Source organism: Hylobates moloch, unplaced genomic scaffold, assembly GCF_009828535.3.
Source record: "Hylobates moloch isolate HMO894 unplaced genomic scaffold, HMol_V3 SCAFFOLD_11, whole genome shotgun sequence".
Classification (NCBI taxonomy): Eukaryota; Metazoa; Chordata; class Mammalia; order Primates; family Hylobatidae; genus Hylobates; species Hylobates moloch.
In genome coordinates this window covers 13914919-13931087 of record NW_026652286.1, presented here as the reverse complement: position 1 = coordinate 13931087, position 16169 = coordinate 13914919, and the positions used below count along the sequence as shown (strand labels likewise).

The 16169-nt window shown below is 44.5% G+C and overlaps 1 protein-coding gene across 1 annotated transcript in view; it reads right to left on the bottom strand.

Annotated features, from left to right (window-relative positions):
- LMO2 (LIM domain only 2) overlaps positions 1-13162 on the bottom strand; it is a 98761-nt gene extending 85599 nt beyond the window's left edge. The window contains exon 1 of the mRNA XM_032166299.2: positions 12974-13162. The gene's annotated coding sequence lies outside the window, so the exon portion shown is untranslated. The remainder of the gene's footprint in view (positions 1-12973) is intronic.
- Positions 13163-16169: the final 3007 nt, after the last annotated feature.

Here is a 16169-nt window from a genome sequence, read left to right as displayed (position 1 = left end):
AAAAAAAAATGGTGGGGGGTGGTCTCTGGCCTGCTTCCCTTTTTCCAATGATCCTGGCTCTGATGCAGCTCTTGGCTCTTGGTTTGGGAACCCTGCTGTGGGACTCAGGGCTCTCTGGCCAGCAAAGGGTGTGTGTGTCTGTGGGGCGAGCCACGCTATCACATTGAAGTAGAGTAGAGAGGAAGTGACTCAATCATCAAAGGCCTGGTCTTCCTCGGGGAACTGTCCCTAATCACAATTATCCCACTACAATAATACCATTTCAGAGACACTGTGAGCCAGGGCACTGTGTAGCCATGTAAACTGCTTCCTGTATCTGCCAAACCCAACAGCATTCGGCAATTAATAGAATCCAGCGAGGCCTCCTGCCCCGATAAGGCCAGAGCCGTGCTGCTGCTGGCCTTGTTGTTCTAATGACGAATAGCCCTTACGTTGCAAAGTCATCCTCTCCTCCCTGCTAGCGGGGCCACAGTGGCCTGGGGTCCCAGGAGGCCAAGGAGGGCTATGCACAATCTGCTTGGTCTTAAAATTTCATTGAGATGAAAATTATTTTCACTGTCTTGCTAAATAAAAATCACGACTATCCAGGTCACCCTCCGATCCCTTGGTGGAAAGGTGATGATGTGGGATTGGGTAGGACCCCCGCAGCCTAGAATGGAAACCCCAAATAAGTAGGCACTTTATGAGGTGGCTCAAAGAAAGAAGGAGTTAGAAAAAGTTAATACAGTGCGACCTCTAGATCGTATCAGGGCTCTGGGATATTCACGAACCTCAGATCCTCGGCAGAGGGCAGTGACTCACACCTGCAATCCCAGCATTTTGGGAGGCTGAGGTGGGAGGATACCTTGAGGCCAGGAGTTCAAGATCAGCCCGGGCAGTATAGTGAGACCCCGTCTCTCCAAAAATTTTTTTAAATAGCTAGGCGTGGTGGTGCATACCTGTAGTCCAGCTACTTGGAAGACTGAGGCAGGAGGGTCCCCTGAGCCCAGGATTTTGAGGCTGCAGTGAGCTATGATTGCATTACTGCACTCCAGCCTTGGAGACAGAGTGAGACCCCCATCCCTTAAAAAAAAAAAAAAAAAAAGCCTAGGATCCTCATAATCAACTACTTTGCAGGGCATAGAGGAACACTGGGGAAAATGGCCTAGCCCCACAGAAATTCTTTGTGGTCCTCCAGATGCTGTTGGGAGATGCTGTTTTGGTTTTAGGGCCTTCCTGAATGTCCAGGGTGAATGTAGTTTGACAAATGATGGTGGCCTGGCAGACCCACCTGGCTCTGCCACCCAGGCTCAGGGTCAAACAAGGTAGATGCACTTTAAAACACTATTCTTCCCATTTTTCTATTTTCCTTTTGGTAACTAGTGCCCTAATTTCTTGCCACTGGGTGGGGCATCCTCATTTTCTTGTGAAGGATCAAGTGTCCACATTCTCTAGGGGAAGAGTTGATTAATTCATTTGACTCATTTTGGATGCGTCAGCCAAATTCCCAGGGAGGTCACACTGGTCACGCTGACTGTGGTGTGATTCTGGCTCTCTTCTCAGAGGAGTGACTTCAGAGCTGGCTCACTCTCCCCCTCCCAAGAACAATGCAAATGAAGGCAAAGGGATTTTTGCCTGAGTAAGGCCAGAAGAACCTTTGGGGAGGAGGGAGAGGCCCAGAGGATGTGGGTGTTTTAAAATTGGCTTTTGATTTTCTGGAAGACATACTCTCTCTTTCAAGGTGATTTGCAAATTGTACTCAAGCATGGTCATTTCCCCTGATTTAGGTCTTTTTTAATTGTTAGTTACTATTCTGAGTTTGGGGCCCATTCTGATGAATTTTCTTGGTAGAATTTTTTTTTTTTTTTTTTTTTTTTTTTTTTTAGACAAGGTCTTGCTCTGTCACCCAGGCTGGAATGCAGTGGCAGGATCTTGGCTCACTGCAACCTCCGCCTCCTGGGTTCAAGCGATTCTTGTGCCTCAACCTCCTGAGTAGCTGGGACGAAAGGTGTGTGCCACTACGCCCAGATAATTTTTGTATTTTTAGTAAAGACAAGGTTTCACGAGGTTGGCCAGGCTGGTCTCGAACTCCTGACCTCAAGTGATCCACCTGCCTCGGCCTCCCAGAGAGCTGGGATTACAGGTGTGAGCCACCATGCCCGGCATTTTTATTATTATTATTTTGTAGACACAAGGTTTCATTATGTTGCTCCCAGCTAGTCTCGAACTCTTGGGCTCAAGCAATCCTCTTGTTTTGACCTCCCAAAGTGCCAAAGTGCTGGGATTTACATGCGTGAGCCACCGTTCTTGGCCAGAAATCTTTTTCAAGCTCTAGTCGTTTTATGCTATAATAGAAGGGACTGGGGAGGTAGAGAGGAAGTAGGTAATGGAGTGGGTACTCTGGCATAATGGGTGGTAGTTTGGCTGCTAAGATTTGAGTTCCAGCTCTGCACCTCCTCGCTGTGCAACCTTGGGCAAGTTACACACTTGTCTCCATCTCAGTCTCCTTGCCTGTATCACGGTGGTAATTATAGGACTCACTGCACAGGATTGTTGTGCTGGTACATGGAAGTGCTCATTACCCACATAGTGAGCTACTAATGATGTTTAATTTTTATTTGTATTAGAGTATCCCTTTTCCCTGCTTCTCAGTGTCCAGACCTTCCTCAGGAATAGCCCACCTATGAAACGTCCCTTATTATATGTGTAATAGAATGAAATATACAACTCATACTCAGGCAAGGCTTGGACAGGAGACTCACTACTCAACTATGTAGTCCATTTTGTTTTCAGATCGTTCTGGTTGATAGAGATTTCTTCTTTTATTTGAATTAAATGCTGTTGCTCTGGAGCCATCATTTAGTTTTTGCTGTGCTCTCCAGAACCATAGAAAATTTAGGTCTAACATTGCTTCTGTGTGGAAACTCGTCAAATATTACAAGACAGTTGGTATATTCCTTCTGAGATGTCGCCATCCAGAATGCTTGTGAGTCCAGTCCATGAGGCTGGTCACTCTCATTGGAACATGTCCCCATTTATCAATTTCTGTCTGGTAGGAGGGTGAGATCAAAGAAATCAGAAGACTCATTCGTTTAACAGGAAACACCTTCCAAGTTTCATATATTTTGTTATGGAGGTGAATCTCTGCCCCTATGGCACCAAAATGGTTGGAGGTGGCTGATTAATGAGAGGTGGTTCTGGAGACTAAGCACACCCCAATGCCCTGTAGCTGGTAGAACATTTCCGTCACTAGAAGTAATGGAGATAGCTTTAATGGAAAGATGACAGGGCCCCTCTGAGGCAGGGCTGTGGCTCAGCCTCCCCAAGGCCTGGCAGCAGGTTGGGCCAGATAACAGCTGGATAGCAACATCAGGGAGCCACAGGAAGACCAGTACTAATCTCTCTGGCCATGTTGTGTGAACATCTGGGATCTGGGGAAGGGACACTATGGTCTTTGATGCATTTGATTTGGGCCCAGGAGACCTCCCACTCCCTTGTCTTCATGTAACAGTTAGCTCCTTCAGAAGATAATATCCAGTCCCAACTTTGTCATACCTAGTTCAAAGGGAATAGCTGACTTTGGCTTTTAGTTGCTCTCTAATGAGAATTTCAGTCCAAATTCCTTGGTCCGAAGTCATATTGAACAGTCATGACTATCACGCATATTTGAGCCTTAAGTTACTTTGTCTAGCTTTTTATATCCTGGGCACTTAGAAAGCATTTGTTCATCCATCCATCCATCCATCCATCCATCCACCCATCCATATATTCATTCAACAACTTGTGTCTGAGTTCCTACTGTGTGCCAGGCACTGTGGTAGGCATGGGGCTACCATGGTGAGCAAAACCAGGCAGATTGCAGATTCCTGCCCTGGCTGAGCTTAAGATCTAAATGGTGGAGACATACATTAATTAAAGAATTAGTAAAATATGTACAAAACAACAAACCAAATCAAATGTTATAAAGAAAGGGAGCAAAGTTCTGAAGGAGCGATTTTCTAAGAATCCCATCCAGGACTGTGGGAAGCAGGGAAGGCCTTGCTGAGAAAGCACCCAAGGAGAGAGTGGGTGTTTACTCCCCAGCCCCCACCCCACACTGCCTAGGGGCCTAGCATGGTCCTCAGCACATAGTAGGTGCTTAATAAAGTTATGTGAATGCAGGAATGTATGCATGTGTCGACCACATTGCCCTTGATTAGAATAATACCCTAAATGGAATCTCTTAACTATGTAGCTCTCCAGAGTTTATATAATGCTTCATGTGCATAATTTTTTTGTCCTCGGAATGCCCTCAAAGAAGTGGAAAAGATGGATATTGTTCTCCTAGTTTGATGGGTGAGAGAACTGACAAAACTAAGTTTATGTCATAGGAAGGAAGTATAGTGGGTAAAATCTTGCTCTTTGAGTCCTATAGTCCTGGAATAAGCTCTGCATCTTATCAGCTGTGAGAGGCCTGTAATCAAACATGGAGTTCAACAACTTTGCCACATTTTTCCCTGGGCCTGGTGCTTTCCTGAGTTGAGGTTTGCACTAGAGGGCCCAAAGTAATGATTATCTTGTGCTTTTTTTAGGGCCTTGTGAGAACTGGGCTTGCTCGTGGCCTACACAAATAAATGATCGGAGCAATGTCAGTAACCCAGGAAGGAAAATGTAAGCTTTTCAACTTTTGACAAGACTTTCTGTAAACTCAACAATCCAACAAATATTTATTCTGTGTTTACACAGAAAAGGCACTGCACTGCTATAAATATGCTTTCGTATCTTAGTAGGGGAATCACCTTCCAGAAATTTCTGTTTTAATAAAATTAATAACCACAGTGACCAATTGTTGAGCCCTCATTTTGTACCAAATGCTGTGCTAAGTATTTAATACCCATAGTTAATTCTCATAATGCTACATGATAGGTGGTATTACTCCCCAACCCCCAACACTCATGAGAGTTAATTTTTTTTTTTTTTTTTTTTTTTTTTTTTTTTTTTTTTTTGGCATGATCTCGGCTCATTGCAAACTCCACCTCCCCGGTTCATGCCATTCTCCTGCCTCAGCCTCCCGAGTAGCTGGGACTACAGGCACCTGCCACCACGCCCGGCTACTTTTTTTGTATTTTTAGTAGAGATGGGGTTTTACCGTGTTAGCCAGGATGGTCTCGATCTCCTAACCTCATGATCTGCCCGCCTAGGCCTCCCAAAGTGTTGGGGTTACAGGCGTGAGCCACCGTGCCCAGCCAAGAGTAAACTTTATGTGTCAACTTGACTGGGCTACAGGGTACTCAGATATTTGGTCAAACATTATTCTGAGTGTGTCTGTGAGGGTGTTTCTAGGTGAGATTAACATTTAAGTTGGTAGACTGAGGAAAGCAAATTGCCCTCCCCAATGCGAGTGTGCCTCATCCAATCAGTTGAAGGCCGGATGAGAACAAAAAGATGGACCATCCTGAGAGCAACAGGGAACGCTTGCCTGTCTGCCTTCAATATGTATAGGTATCTACATATATTCTGTTCAGGCCTTAATATATACCTGTATTCTTTTTAGGCCTTTATCTCATTCATTAGACAGACTAGATAGATAGATAGATAGATAGATAGATAGATAGATAGATAGATAGATAGATAGATAGATAGACAGACAGATCTTCTATTAGTTCTGTTTCTCCAGAGAGCCCTCATATATCCCCTTTACAGATAAGGAAAATGACACCCCAGTCCTTCGCATTAATATATCCCAAACCCCACCTATCCTCTTCCCCCAACCCCACCCCCCTTGGATTCGAAACCAACCATCCTTTTGTTCTCCTAGAGTTCCTTTATCTCCTGGACTGGAAGTGTCCCTGTCTTTGGACTCTTTTCTGCATTCACCTCCCTCCCTTCATTCCAGCTGCCAGTACCCACTGCCAGACCCCCAGCTTCCTCCCTCTGGGTGGAGGTGATATCACTTGAGGGGTTCCCATAGCTGCAGACCCTCCTGACCACCAGTCAGGATCTTCCCCAAACGCAGGTCCTCCCTCCCCAGGCCCCTTCAGTCACCAGAGGCTTTAGGCACAAAGCCCAGGGCTTACATGCTCTTTCGGATTAAGTCCCAGGATAAAGTTTAGGCCTGAAAAATATGTTTTAACTGATACCAAAATATGAAAAGAAGAATTGAAATTAATAAATATTCCAATGATGCCTTAAAAAAATAATTTGTTAAACTTTGTAATTTCATCTCAATAGAAAATAATTTTAGGGTTTTGTTTGTTTGTTTTTGAGACAGTCTCCCTCTGTTGCCCAGGCTGGAGTGCAGTGGCACGTTCTCGGCTCACTGCAACCTCCACCTCCTGAGGCCCTGCCTCAGCCTCCTGAGTAGCTGGGATTACAGGCACGCGCCATCACGCCCAGCTAATTTCTGTATTTTTAATTGAGACGGGGTTTCACCATGTTGGTCAGGCTGGTCTCGAACCCCTGACCTCATGATCCGCCCACCTCGGCCTCCCAAAGTGCTGGGATTACAGGAGGGAGCCACTGCACCCGGCAATTTCAGGGTTTTTTAAATCACTTTGAAAGAATTTCTGAATGTGCATGGTGACTGTTGCATCATTCCAGCCAATTGTAAAATAAATGTATTTGTAAGCAAGTAATTTTTTAACTTTTATTTTAGGTTCAGGGGTACACGTGCAGGTTTGTTATACAGGTAAGCTCATGTCACGGGGGTTTGTTGTACAGATTATTTTGTCACCCAGGTAATAGACCTACACCCAATAAATTTTTTTTTTCTGATTCTCTCTCTTCTCCCACTTTCTACCCTCACGTAGGCCCCAGTGTCTGTTGTTCCCCTCTTTGTGTCCATGTGTTCTCATTATTTAGCTGCCACTTACAAGTGAGAACATGCAGTATTTGTGTAATAAATAATTTTAAAGATGACAATTATCAAAATCTTGTCTACTTTTTCTAAAGGGAAAAGTATATACATATATATACACACATACATATATATGTGTGTGTATATATACATATATATTTAGTGTGGGATGTGGCTGTGCCTGGGTCCTAACAAATTCTTAAAGCCCCTTGCCCGTTTGTACCCACTTATGGTATTCAGTGCCCCCCATTACCCAGCCCATCCTGCTCTGCACTTTATCTCATTCATTCATTCGTTCATTTGTTCAACAAATTCAACAGATACTTGCGATTGATATTCTGAGTTAAGCATGGTTCTCAGGGCATACAGCACTAAGCAGGACAAACAAACCTGGTCCCCACCCTCCAGAAACTTACACTGGACTGTGGAGAGTAGCAGAGTGGCAGGTGGATTGGGGATCACCTATAAGCAAATAAGCAAATAGATTACAATAAACTGTCAGGTTTATTTGAAGAGAAATAAATGAGGGAAAGAAACTTGAGTGTGGCTGGAGGGAAGGTACTCTTTTTAGACAGGCTCTTTTTAGAGAGGCTAAAAAGGCCGCTCTGTGGAGGTCACATTGAAGCAAAAACATAAATTAAGTCAAGAAGTCAGCCAGGCAAGCGTCTGAGGGAGAGAGTTCCAGGCAGAGGGAACAGCCAGTGCAGAGGCCCTGAGATAGGTATGGGCTTGGTGGGTTGGAGGGAAGGTAAGGACACCAGCCCTGCTGGAGCCAGAGTGAACAAGGGGAGAGTATTAGGAGCTAAGGGCAAAGAGCCGGGGGGAGTGGGCAGGACATGGAGGATTTTGGTCAACACTCAACTCCTCTGCTCTCCAGAATGTTCCTTCAGCTGCTCACTTTGCAAATGCTGCCATTGTACGGGAGGCACTTTAATGGCTGACTGGCTCATTAAGCAGTGGCAGCAGTTTGCCGAGCCATGGGACATCGTGGATCTGCCAACACCTCCCTCCGACAGACATCTCTGTGGGCAGAGCCAGTCAGGCACAAATTACCTCACTAAACAGTCACTGCCTGCCAATTCCAGCAAAGGCCTCCTTGGACCCCCCTTGGCTTTGTTGCCCTAAGAGTCCCACTTGCCTCCCACCATATTCCTCTTAAATGCCAACGGCCCCATCCTTGTCTGCCCCTGCAACGGTGAGCTTGAGGCATTTTGCTTTGATTGGTGTTACCATGGACAGGCCAACTTGTTCTGTTGGCCCGTTCTTGGTCATATTCTGACTCAGGATTCCTGATTCTTAAATGTAGCAGGAGTTGAGTGTGACATAATTCAAAACTCTCCCATTTTAGAAGTCTGTGGTGACTTGTAAACATTTTTCGCATAAATGAAACTTTGTTAGCTTTTGTTGAAAAGTGTTGGGAGGTGACGGGGGCTGTAGTTAAACTTACCCAATCAATATTTCGGGATCACCTCTTGGTGATAGACACTATTCGATACACTGGTAGAGTAGTGACCAAGACTCACTAAATCCTTTCGGAAGGAACTCATGTTGTGGGGAGAGGGAAACGGCTAATGAGCAAGTAAATGACAAATGATCAAGGCACATTCAGATAGCGATCAACTCCATGGGGAAAATGAAACAAGCTGAGTGGGGGCTGGGATGGGGTAGACAGTACCTTGGATCAGATGGCCCAGGACTGGCTCTTTAAGAAGATGGCATCACAGATGAGGCCTAAATTAAAACAGGGAGCCAGCCATGGACTCCTGGGAGAGGTAACAGACAATGCAAAGGCATTGAAGTAGGAATGGCTTAGCCCTTGGTAGAACAGAAAGGCCAGTGTGACTGCAAGGTGGTGAACAAAGGAGAGAGAAGTATGAGGCTAGAGGAGGCGCCTGGGGCCAGGTTGTATAAGGTCTAGTAAGCCATAGTAAGAGGCCTGGATTTTCAGCAGGGGAATAATTTGCTTCATGTTTTAAACAATTCCCTGCCACTGGTAGTTGAGAAGCCATCAACAACTGGAACCTGCATTTGTACAGTGCTTTACGATTTACACAGACCTCCATGTTTGCGATCACATTAGCATCACAGTATCAAATGAAATGGATAGAATTCTTCCTGTTTTACAGAGGAGAAATTGAGGCTCAGAGAGGTTTAAGTGATTAAGCCAGATACAATGTCAGCAGGTGGCAGGACTCAATCAGAAGCACCTAGCGAGGAGGCAGCTTCCTAGGAAAAGTTTCCTGCATATGGATTAAAAAGAACTGAACAGAAAAATGTAGAAGAAATGGACAGATTCCTAGACACATACAACCTATCAAGATTTAAACCAGGAATAAATAAAAAGCCTGAACAGACCAGGCACAGAGGCTCATGCCTGTAATCCCAGCCCTTTGGGAGGCTAAGGTGGGCGGATTACTTGAGCTCAGGAGTTGGAGACCAGCCTGCCCAACATAATGAAACCCCATCTCTACTAAAAATACAAAAATTAGCCAGGTGTGGTGGTGTGAGCCTGTAATACCAGCTTCCTGGGAGGCTGAGGCGAGAGAATCACTTGAACCCGAGAGGTGGAGGTTGCAGTGAGCCAAGATCGACCACTGCAACCAGCCTGGATGACCGAGTGTGACTTCACCTCAAAAAAAAAAAAAAAAAAAGCCTGAACAGACCAATAACAAGTAACGAGATCAAAGCCATAAAAAAGCCTACAATGACTTCACTGCTGAATTCTACCATTTAAAGAAGAATTAATACCAGTTCTACCCAACTATTCTGAAAAATACAGGAGGAGGGACTACTTCCAAACTCATTCTACAAGGCCAGTATTACTCTGATACCAAAACCAAAGACATGTCAAAAAAAGAAAATGACAGTCCAATATCTCTGATGAATATTCACGCAAAAATCCTCAACAAAATACTAGCAAACTAAATTCAGCAGTACATTGGAAATATCATTCATCATGACCAAGTGGGATTTATCCCTGGGATGCAAGGATGGTTCAGCATACACAAATCAATTAGTGATACATCATATCAACAGAATGATATGATATATGATTTTTTGGTGGAGTCTTTAGGCTTTCAGACTAAAGACTCCACCAAAAATCAATTAGAACTGATAAACAAATTCAGTACAGTTGCAGGATACAAAACCAACATACAAAAATCAGTAACATTTCTGTCTGCCAACAATGAACAATCTGAAAAAGAAATGTTAAAAGTAACCCATTTACCACAGCCACATATAAAATTAAGTATCTAGGAATTCACCAAAGATGTGAAAGATCTCTATAATGAAAACTATAGGCCGGGCACGGTGGCTCACACCTATAATCCCAGAACTCTGGGAGGCCAAGGTGAGTGGATCACTTGAGGCCAAGAGTTTGAGACCAATCTGGGCAACATGGCGAAACCCTGTCTCTACTAAAAATACAAGAAATTAGCCAGGCATAGTGGCACATGCCTGTAATCCCAGCTACTCGGGAGGCTGTGGCAGGGGACTCACTTGAACCTGGGAGGCAGAGGTTGCAGTGAGCCGAAATCATGCCGCTGTACTCCAGCCTGAGCGACAGAGTGAGACTCTGTCTCAAAAACAAACCAACAAAAAAGAATGAGATTTTGTCATTTGTAACAACATGGATGAAACTGGAGGTCATCAAGTTACGTGAAATAACCCAAGTACAATAAAACAAACATCATATATTCTCACTTATTTGTGGGATCTAAAAATCAAAACAATTGAACTCATGGACATAGAGGGTAGCAGGATGGTTACCAGAACCTGAGAAGGATAGTTGGGGGGCGGGGTGGTTAGGGAGAGGTGGGGATGGTTAATGGGTACAAAAAAAAATTATTTAGAAAGAATGAATAAGGCCTACTATCTGATAGCACAGTAGGATGACTAGAGTCAATAATAACTTGATTATACATTTAAAAATAACTAATTACGCCAGGACCGGTGGCTCATGCCTGTAATCCCAGCACTTTGGGAGGCCGAGGTGGGTAGATCACCTGAGGTCAGGAGTTCGAGACCAGCCTGACCAGTATGGTGAAACCCCGTCTACTAAAAATACAAAAAAATTAGCTGGGCATAGCGGCATGTGCCTGTAGTCCCAGCTACTCGGGAGGCTGAGACAGGAGAATTGCTTGAGCCCAGGAAGCAGAGCTTGCAGTGAGCAGAGATTGCACCACTACACTCCAGCCTCGGTGACCTAGCGAGACTCCATCTCAAACAAACAAACACCTAATTAAATTGTTTGTATCACAAAGGATAAATGCTTAAAGGGATGGATACCCCATTCTCCATGATGTAATTATTATGCACTGCATGCCTGAATCAAAACATCTTATGTGCCCCATAAATAAATACACCTACTCTATACTCACAAGAACTAAAAATTAGATTTCTTTTTTTAAATGGACAAGCAGCTATAACTCTATCCATCTCCTCCTTTGCTGTGGCCAGCAAACCACACAGTCATACCTGCTTTCCTCCCTTTGGGTGTGTTGTTCCTTACCTGGAATCCCCTCACCCCCACCCCCTTTCCTTCCTCCTACTCAATCCCTTTCTCAACAGCTCCTGCCACAGGAGCGCTCTCCTCTTCCAACCACCCGCCAGAATGCACATCAGTGTGCTTAATTATGATTACATCAGTATGTCCTTGTATTTTATCTCATCACCATACCCTGCAGATGCCCATTCCCCCCAAATTTTGTTAGTACCCACCACCACACACTAATTCTCGTGATAGAGCTAAGCATGTAATAAGTGCTTAATGTAAAACAGAATTTTTTTATTTTTATTTTTTATATATTTTTTGAGACAAGATCTCACTCTGTCACTCAGGCTGGAGTGCAGTGGCTCGATCTCGGCTCACTGCAGCCTTGACCTCTGGGGCTCAGGTGATCCTTCTGCCTCAGCCCCCCAAGAAGCTGGGATTACAGATGTGAGCCACCATGCCTGGCTAATTTTTTGTAGAGACGGGGTTTTGCCATGTTGCCCAGGCTGGTCTCAAACTCTGGAGCTCAAGTGATCCGCACGCCTCGGCCTCCAGGCATGAGCCACCACGCCCAGCCAAAACAAAATTCTTTCTACTGAATTAGAGTTATCATTTCCTGAGTGCTTCCTGTCTGCCAGGCACTGAGTTATTGGTATTTTCTAAAAAGTATTTTAGTTAATTCTAATAGCAACCATCTTTGAGAAAGTTACTATTATTATTTTATACATGAAGAAATGGAAGCTCAGGGATGTTAAAAAGAAGCAGACGATACATTTCAGCTGTTCTATACATATTTTTAAAAAGAAGCAAGTAACTCCCTAAACCCATACTGTTAATCTCCATTGTATTAATACTTCCTTCTTATTGAAGACAGAAAGTTTTTTCCAGCCTTGATATATGAACCTCAGGTGTTAAAAGTAGTATTCTAAGAACAAATCAAAATGTTTTCTGGGTTGGCCGCAGTGGCTCACACCTGTAATCCGAGCACTTTGGGAGGCTGGGCGGGTGGATCACCCGAGGTCAGGAGTTCCAGACCAGCCTGGCCAACATGATGGAACCCTGCCTCTACTAAAAATACAAAAATTAGCCGGGCATTGTGGTGCATGCCTGTAGTCCCAGCTGCTTAGGAGGCTAAGGCAGGAGAATCTCTTGAACCTGGGAGGTGGAGGTTGCAGTGAGCCGAAATTGTGCTGCTGCATTTCAGCCTGGGTGACAAAGCAAGACTCCACCTCAAAAGAGAAAAAAAAAAAAATGTTTTCTGCTGCAAACACATAGAATATCACTGCAAAACTTTCTGGGATTAACCATTAGTCCATTGGTCTACACGTCTATCCATTCATCCATTTATCCTAGCAACCACCTTCCCCTCTGATTTATGCCAAGTCTCTGAGGAAGGTCCAAGTATGTCTACAGACAGTGGGTGGGGTGACAGAGGAAATGTGTGAAGGAGGTCTGGCTTGCTTCATACTGCCCTGCTCCTTCCCTGAATTAACCCCTTTGCCCATTTAGAAGAAACAGAGGAGTGGTGGCAGGCAGGCTATAGAAACAGGTTCTTAACACCTCCTCTTGTTATTACCACTCCTTTTCAGCTGTGAGTCCAATCAGCCCAGAGCTTCTGCTGAATTTGTCACCCTAAGGAGACAAAGTATGCTTCCGAAACTCACATTCAGATGTGCAGATCTGTTGCTCCTCCGGATCCGTGGAGCCCAGCGAAGCAAAACCGGCCACTGCTGCAGTGCAGGAGAGGACAGCAAAGGACCGCTTGGGTGTCTTCCTTCTGCAGTACTTCTTGATCAGTTCCCTAATCTCCCGGCTTCCATTTCTTCCTTTATTTAATAGGCGAGTAGAACAGGATTTTCTTTTTCCTTCACCTCCTTAATCTTATCCAACACAAAGTCCATGGTATAGAAGAGAACTCTAGTAAGACAGAATAAACACATTGAAACTTTGTTAAGCTAATAACACATCAAAATGAGACAGTGATCAGTAGGAGTGGGCAATAGTAGCCAGAGACAGGTCTGTTGGTCTTGTAGCTACTCCACTCGACTTAAAGCAGAGGCAGTAAACCGAAACGCCGAGACGGACCAGACAGGTAATAGAAATAAGCACAATCAGAGAGCCAGAGCTATACAATAGGGCCTTGATGAGCGAGATCACACACACCTGCTGAGAGGGGTGGGCGCAACTCGGCTCCAGGATGTGGTGCCACGTGGGAGCACAGGCTCAGTGCTGACACATCCTTCTGGCTTTGTGAAAAAAGCCAGAAATTCTGATTTTATGCAAAAAAATTATTTAATTTTAAGCATTACCTACTAAGTCACATGACATGTTAAAGGGAAACACTCACTCCCCTTCTTGAAGATTCCTCACGGGAAGAGACATCTCTAAGAGTAATACTCCTAGCCTCTCCCTACTCTTCACTCATTCCTCCCTTGATGGGAAAAGTACCTTATGACTGATGGGTTTGGAGGGAGAAACTGGGCATTCATAAGAGAGTGCCTTTTCCTCCCTTTCCCTTTGGGGTACAAGTTCTGCCGTGATGAAAGGCAGCCTCCCACAGTTCAGCATGGGTAAGAATGCCTAATTCTGGGATTCTGTGTTAGGGGCCCTATTTGCCTGTAGCTATAAGCTGTATTCTCCAATATCCACTTTCTTACTAAGGTGAAACCCTGCCTCCATCAGTTGGCTCTTCCTCTTATTTATCAGTTGGTTCACAACTTAGGCAGAGAAAAGAACCTCTAATAACTGGGCCTCCCTCAAGACTCCAAGAGTCAGCTCTTGTCTCAGTGTCAACTTGCTCCCTCTAAATACGAATCAAATCTTTGGACGCAGGATTAGGGCCTGCCATCATCCCACCATGGTGAAGCCAGGAGCCATGCTTAGAACCCTGAGGGTCTTCTGGTGATTCTCCAGGATGGAGCTCAGAGGGAGGGGGTAGAAAGGATTGAGGAGATTGTGGGAGGTAGGAGAAGAGGGACGGGAGGCCGGGCATGGTGGCTCACACCTGTAATCCCAGCACTTTGGGAGGCCAAGGTGGGTAGATCTCTTGAGTCCAAGAGTTTAAGACCAGCCTGAGTGAAATGGTGAAACCGTGTCTCTACAAAAAGTACAAAAATTAGCCCAGCGTGGTGGCGGGCACCTGTAGTCCCAGCTACTCAGGAGGCTGAGCCGGGAGAATCGCTTGAACCTGAGAGGCAGAGGTTACAGTGAGTTGAGACTGCACCACAGCACTCTGGCCTGGGTGACAGAGTGAGACTCTTTTTTTTTTTTTTTTTAAAAAAAAAAAAGAGGGAGGGAAGACTCAAAAAGAGAGACACCTGGATACCCATCAGAAGGGGACATTATGTGGACTGAAAAGTGACTTAAAGGGAAAACAAAAGAAGGTCTTGCACCATCTTCTGAACATCAGGAGTGTTATTTTCTATTAAGTAATGGTCTGTACCTATGCACCCTTCCTGGGGGTAACATAAAAATAATAACATCTCCCATGCCCCTTTCACAAGGTTGAAAGGGTCAAATGCGTTATCTTTAGAGAATCTGATCGTACGACCCTGTTATCTGTATCATCAATAACATAATTCAAGGTGCCAAGAAGAATCAAACTTACTTATCCTGACACTCATTTCCAAAACCCCAGAGCACTAAAATCAGATGTTATTTTCTTAAGGACGATTTAACCACCATTGGGAACAAGAGAAACTACTACCTGGGAAAAAATATTAAATAGCAAAGTAAACTATTTTGAGTCTCATTCATCAAACATTTATTGAGCATTTACTATGTGCCTGTCACTGCTCTGAGAACTAGAGATACAAAATTGAATAAGTCCTCTGAACAAAGAGAGTGTAGAGTGCTGGCAGTTTCCGCCAATTCAATATGCTGTGTTTTTGTTTTGTTTTATTTTAACTGAAAATGTATTTTTAAAGCATGTTTGGGAATTATAGCCCTACGATAAACTATGTTTTGTTTCACTTCCTTTAGCTGTTATTTTATGACAGCACTGACCTTCTGACCAAAAGCAAAATTCTGGCCTTTCTAAATATCCCATATTGGCTGGGCTTACTGGGTTTTCAAAATAAATGGATCAGATTTCTCGACCTGTCAAAATACAGAACACGAGGGCTTCTTTAAACTTAAGGGCCTGCTCTGAGTGCAGTTCACTTCTCAGCAACCTGTTATTTTTGATGGAAGCAGAGGTGACTAGAACAAAGAAATTTGCTCAGGCTGGTCAGACTAACTGAAACTTGATGTCACCGGGGGCAATGAAGGCATCAGATGCCTTGGACTCCCTCAGGAGCATATTTTAGAGGATCCTAACCCAGACATAAGCCTAAGCTCCTGAGAGTTCCTGCAGTTATACCCCAGGGAGGGGTCCAGGGAGGAGGTGGGGGCCCTGGGAAGATGGTCTGAGGTGCCCAGTGCACCACAACAAGTAGGGTTAGCCATAAAATGATGGACTGTGTTGTCAATAATGGAAGGATGGAAAGATGCTGAGAACAACCTGGATTTGCACCCCAACTTCACTACTTTCTAGCTATGTGACCTTGAGGAACACCTCAGTTTCCTCATCTGTGCAATGGGTCTGATAACAGTACCAACTTCACAGGACTGTAAAGATGGTCAAATATAGCAACCACAAAGAATAATTCCTCCTGTAAACGGACACCCAAACCAGCTTCTCCTCATACAGCCTGGCTGCTTCATTGTCATACCCGGAGTCTCTCAGAGGTCAAGAGAGGTTCCTTGTACACTCATGCTCCACTTAACCACAGAGATATGTTCTAAGAAATGCATCATTAGGCGATTTTATCATTGTTTAAACATCATAGAATATACTCATACAAACCTAGATGGCATAGC